Raw genomic sequence first — 6,000 nt, 5'->3', positions numbered from 1 at the left:
CCTCAGTTTCTTCATCTGTAAAATGTACAGTATTAATAGTCTGACCTCATAAGTTTATTTTGAGATTACATGAGATGATCATTAGAAAGTGCCATTAGAATCATTAGAACTCTATGCCAGTGCCAGGCGTAGGGAAAGCACTCAACACACTTTAGCTACTGCTTATTATCATTGATACTGTTCCTAATACACATAGTTGCTTCCACTCGGCACAGTGTACCAGCTTGAGAAGCCTGCCCCGAAATCCTCCTTGCCCAGCTTTGCTTACTCAGGAAGTGAGCAGGTTTTCTCACACAGCTAAAGAGGGGTGCTGTTTCATCAAGCGTGCAGGCATTCATTCATGAGATGTGGGTTAAGTGCACAGTGTACGCTCCCGTTCTGATAGGTTCTAGCTGTACAGAGGCGAATAAGAGAGTCCCTGCCGTTGGCCTGCAGGGGAGAGATGCAGTGCGTGGCAGTGAAGACTCCACCAGCATTGATCCCTGGATGTTATGGGAACACAGATGAGAGGCCGACCCACCCCAAAAGGTTAGGGAAGGCTTGCTCTGGGCTACCTGGGGTTCCCAAGAGGAGTAGAGGGTGAAGCCCTTATTAATTTCACACAAAACAGAAGAGAACCTTACTTCCATAAGAGATTGTCGCAATGACCCATTTGTCTGACCCTTTTATCACAAAGCTCCATTATAGCTAGAAATGGAGCTTTTAAAATTAATAACCTAACGATGGAAAGCATTTTCCCTGAAGCTTAGCATCTCTGGAGGAAATGCCATTGGATGTTCATCTTACAGGACCCCTTCAAGTTTAGCTTTTGCAAAGAGGGTGGGTTTTTTTGTTGTTTGTTTTAACAGTGTGATAATAAAGACCTCATTGCCTCTCACAGTCTTGTGACCTGGGCTCAAGCAGTAGCTCTGGGATTGACAATGACTAGATACAGTACGGTGACCAGGTTTTCAGGGAGAAACACCTCTGTGGGCATTGAAATCTGGATTCTGTCCCTGACCATTCTGTCCAGGCATATGCGGCCCTGCTCCATTACAACTTCTCTGTGAATTGGTGAGTGTAACCTGGGAAGGCATGACAGGTATTTCCAACTCAGGGGGACAATCACCGCTCGCCACATCCTTCTATCTGCCCTTCTCCCCTGGCTACTTCTCTCGTTCCTCCAGCTGGAAAAACAAAAATCCCCCCTGGACTCCCCTTAAGCTTCAAGTTACTATTCCATCTCTTTCCTTCATGACTCAGTAGCTTGAAAAATCAATTTTAAAATGTCAATACCACACTATAGAAATAAAACCCTGAATATTTATTATGTTCAAGTACTTTTATGTGGCTTAATTCATTTCATCCTAACACTTTATGATATGTGTACTTTCATTATCCCCATTTTGTAGGACACTGATGCTTAACATTTGAACTTGCTAGGCAAAATCACAGGGCTGGTGGGTGAGTGAGAACTGAAACCCAGGCTACGGGGGTGCCTGGGTGGCTCAGTCAGTTAAGCATCCAACTCTTGGTCTCAGCTCAGGTCATAATCTCAGGTTCCTGGGATTGAGCCCCGCATCGGGCTCCATGTTCAGTGTGGAGTCTACTTGAGATTCTCTCTCCCTCTCCCTCTGCCCCTCCCACTTGTACTTGCTCTCTAATAAATAAATAAACCTTAAAAAAAAAAAAAAAGAAACCCAGGCTATGGACTACAGTGCAGGTTCTTAAGCACCTGGCTTTGGGTACTTATGTGTGCTGAACCCACCTTCCATTCCTTCCTTCCCTGCTCTCCCCACTCCCCAGAATGTTTTCTTTTTTGCACCAAAGATCTCCAGGTGGCCCAAGTGTAATGGACAGTTATTAGGTTTTGGTGCCCAGTATCTACTTCCTCTTCCTAAAAGCATGTGGTTTCCTGTAGAGTTACCTCTTCCCCACTGGCTCTTGTCATGTGGGGCTGCAATCAGGAGACTTGCCTTTTCCTGGCTAAGGGACAGGGGAGTGAGGCAGGCTGGAATCTGAATCATAAGCAGCAAGGTCAAGAAAACTGGAAGAGTTTAGACTTTTGTTCAGTCCAGCTGAGCGTTTGCCAACAAATTCGGTAATCAAGATAAAAAAAAAATATTTTAATGCAATATTTTGTAAAAGGAAAATTAATGCAAACATTCCAGGATGAATAAAATATCACACTTTTAAAGACAGGGTCAGTATGACTGAACTCCTTTCACCTTGGGATTCAGTATGGCCTGACACAGCACAGTTGGACATTCCCCCTTTTTGGGGGCCCTCCCAGCCTTTCCCCCAGCTCTTCACACCTGCCTCACACTCTCTGTTCCACTAACACCGATGGATGCCCACGGGTGTTGGGGCGCTACATCTGCTCTTTGGTTCTCTGCACGAAAGCCCTTTCTTCTTCCACCCTCTTTGCTGACGAACTCACCCTCCTTCACCTCCTCCTCTGAATGTCAGTTTCTTCATCCATAAAATGGGGATAATAAATAGTTCCTAAGCCATAACCTTGTTATGGGCATTAAATGAGTATTAATATCTACATGGCACCTGACTCCAGGGGAGCACTCAAAGTCTGCACCAACATCAGCATCATTCCACAAGACGGCATTCTGCTGACATGCCTCCCACCACCTGAAGGTCAAGGTTGCTGCTAGATGAAAAATTCCCACCTAGATCCCCATCTGCGTTTCTGACCACCCAAATCTCAGTTATAGACTCCTCCTTCTCCGCTGCTTAGTAAATTTTGGTGTCCTACGGGGTTCTTGTTCAAATCTCTCTTCTGTCTATGCTCTCCCCAGGCCATGTCATAGATGACCCCAGCTTCAAGTGTCTTCTCTTGTCTGTGATTCATCTGTGACACCCAGACCTTGAGGTCCAAATTTCCAGATGCTTAGTGGATGTCTCACCTGCATCTACACACCTCTATGAATATTACCAGTACAAACAGCAACAGAATGAAGCCTAACTAGTTACTCCACACGGAGCCAAGCACTTCACATGGATCACTTCATGTCATCCTCTCAAAAACTTCATTTTACAGAGGAAAAGCAAAACAAGAAAAAAACCCAAAACAACACAACAAAATAGAGGCCGAGGGAAGGGAAGAAAGTTGCCCAAGGTCACAAACCAGGGGAGTGGCGGAACCTGGATCGGAACCCTATCAATGTGACCTAACCATTGGGAACAGGGGTTTCTGCTGAAGAAGATTGTCCAATGTTGCACCTTTTAAGCGATATCCTGACATGAGGGAAAGATGATAGAGTAGTTGTTCTCAACTAGAGAACATTCTGCAATGTCTGGTGACATTTCTGTTGTCACAACTGGGGTGTTGCTATTGGCATCCAGAGGGGAGAGCCCAGGGATGCTGCTAACCATCCTGCAAAGCACAAGAAGCCCCCGCAACAAAGAATTACCAGGTCCAATATGCTAACACCAAGGATGAGAAATCCTGCATTCGAGAAGTCAGTATAAAGCAAGACTGTGAGAAGCTAGTAAAGGGTGTTAGCAGTTTAGGTGCTTTCTCACCAACTGCGCAGGTCCCTCTGCCTCCCCTCTTCCTACCACCCTCGAGCCCACCGCCTTCCCCACCCCAAGCGAAGCTGCAAACTCTTACCCACCACCCACACTGCCTTCCCAGCACAAAGCACAAACAGGAACTCATTATCTTCTACCTCAAGATGTTCCCATCCCATGCTCTTTATCATGGTTAAAAATACCACCCTCCTCCTCCGCCTCCGCCTCCTCACAGGTGAGTGCCATTGTCCCCCTGCGTGTGCTCACCACCGCCCCCCCACCCCCCGTCTTCACCCATCAGTCATCAAACGGTGTCTCTGCTGGCTCCCCAAGTCCATCCTGCTCATCCTCTGCTTTGCCACTTGACTAACCTACTTTGGGTCAAAATAGTGTCTCACGCCATTTCTTTCCCCAGTTATGAGGCTGAAATCACTTTGTGTTCTCCACATTGGAATGAATTGTTTTCACCCAGAGCATGAATGTCATGAGGAATTAAACCAGGGGGCCTTAAGAGCCCACCTAACTCCTAGTCAAGGATTCCGGGATCAGCTCACCAAGGAACTTGAGTCTGTCTTTGTCCCCTGGACCTCTGCTCTGGTGGACAAGGTGGCTCCCCTCTGGTCCAGGCCTCGTCCCATCCCCCACCCCCCACCCATCCCTCCTCATCCTCGGCACCTGTTCCATCAGTGTGCCCGCCCTCCCTCTTCGCCCTCTCCCACTCTCCTGGGACCTTCCCATCAACCACAGATGCTCACTCGCCCACCCGTCTTTACAGAATCCTCCCCTCACCTCCCACTAGCTAGACAGCCTTGTGTCTGAAAAGAGTAGTCTACACTTGTTATCTCCCACGTGCTCCTCAACCCACTGCAATCTGGCTTCCAATCCCTCCACTCCATTGAAACAGCTCTGGCAAAAATTATCAGTCTTCTAATTGTCAAATAAAATGCCTATCTGCCTTCCAATCCTTGTCTGACTGAACTCTGGGGGCATTTGAGTGTTGGCCATTCCTGACTTTTAGAAGAAATTTCTTCCCTTACCCTTGGTTTTCCATCCACTTCCCTTCTAGGCTCCTCCCTCTCAGTCTTCTTTGTGAGCCCCTCTTCCTCTGCCTACGGTATCCCTCCGAGGTCAATCCTCATCCCAGGATCTTCTCAGTCCACACATTTTGCTCGCGTGAACTCACCCACAGCTTGCACTCATAGCTTTAACCACCAGCAGCTGCAGTATAGGGCGGTGGTTAAGTGTCTGAACTCCAAATCTCCTCTGGGCACCGTTTGGCCTCGGGCCAGTTACAGAACACGCTTGTGCCTCAGTTTCCTCAACTGTAACATGGTGCAAAGCTTTTCAGTCTCATTGTTTTCCATGTCTGAACATGCACCGATTCCTCAGACCATGCTGAAGCTTGTAGTGTTATATTATGTGCCCATACTCATGTTTCATTTTTGCTCAGGCACATAGGGGGTGCCGGGTGAATAAATCTGTGAATAAATGAATGAATGCAGTCCTGCCTTGGGTTCCCCCAGAAATAAACCTTGAGATAAGGAATTGGGTGCAGCTAGTTTATTTGGGAGGTGATTGATCCCAGGGAGAATGAATGAATGGGAGAGAGAGGAAGGAGACAAACGGCATAAAGAGTGACTTAACAGGAGGATTACTAATAGGGGCAAGTGGACCCGATTCCACTGGGGATGCCCTGAGGAACTATGCTGAAAATACGTTAACATGGTCTATGAACTAGGAAGTGGGCTCTCACCAGACACCAAACCTGTTTGGACGTATCTCAGACTTCCCAGTCTCCAAAACTGTGAGAAATGAATCTGTGTTGTTTGTAAGTCACCTTGTCTATGGTATTCTGTTATAGCAGCCCAAACTGACTGCGACACCACCACCACCACCATCCCCGCCCCCACCCCATGCCGATTTAGGAAACTTCCCCATGCTCTCTACAGCCCAAGACACCCTGGGCATACCTCTGTGAGAGTCATCCTCTCCCTGCTTTCTAAATAGAACTTCCTGATCTGTCTTTCTTGGAGGGCAAGAATAGTTCATCTCTGCAGATCTAATGACCAGAAGATTTTGAGCACATTACAGGCACTTACCAAATGACTTTTAATGAATTCAAGTTCACCTTGCTCAGGGCCCCACTCAGAGTAAGTGGTCAATAAATGTAGGCTCCTTTCCTTTCCCTCCAAGTCAAAGAGTTTGCCATCTGACTCGGGAGAGCACTCAACGAGCAAGCATATAATGTGATAAATACGTTCTGGAAATGAACAGAAGTGCTGGGGGAGCACAAAGGAGGGAGCAATTAACTGGGACTGTCCCACTGAGACTGCAGTTACATCATCTGGCAGTCTTAATTACTTATAAGCTTTAACTTCCCAGCACCATTAATAGAGCCGTCTAGTGCTTCTTCCATTACCCTGGGCTTTCTCATTTGAGCGCCTCTCCACCAAAGTGGAAGATGCAGGGAGCTAAGGGACAGAGTCATCTGGTCAC

The sequence above is a fragment of the Zalophus californianus genome, chromosome 4 (assembly GCF_009762305.2).
Source record: "Zalophus californianus isolate mZalCal1 chromosome 4, mZalCal1.pri.v2, whole genome shotgun sequence".
Lineage (NCBI taxonomy): Eukaryota > Metazoa > Chordata > Mammalia > Carnivora > Otariidae > Zalophus > Zalophus californianus.
The sequence above is the reverse complement of the archived record's forward strand: the minus strand, read 5'-3'. Positions refer to the sequence as shown.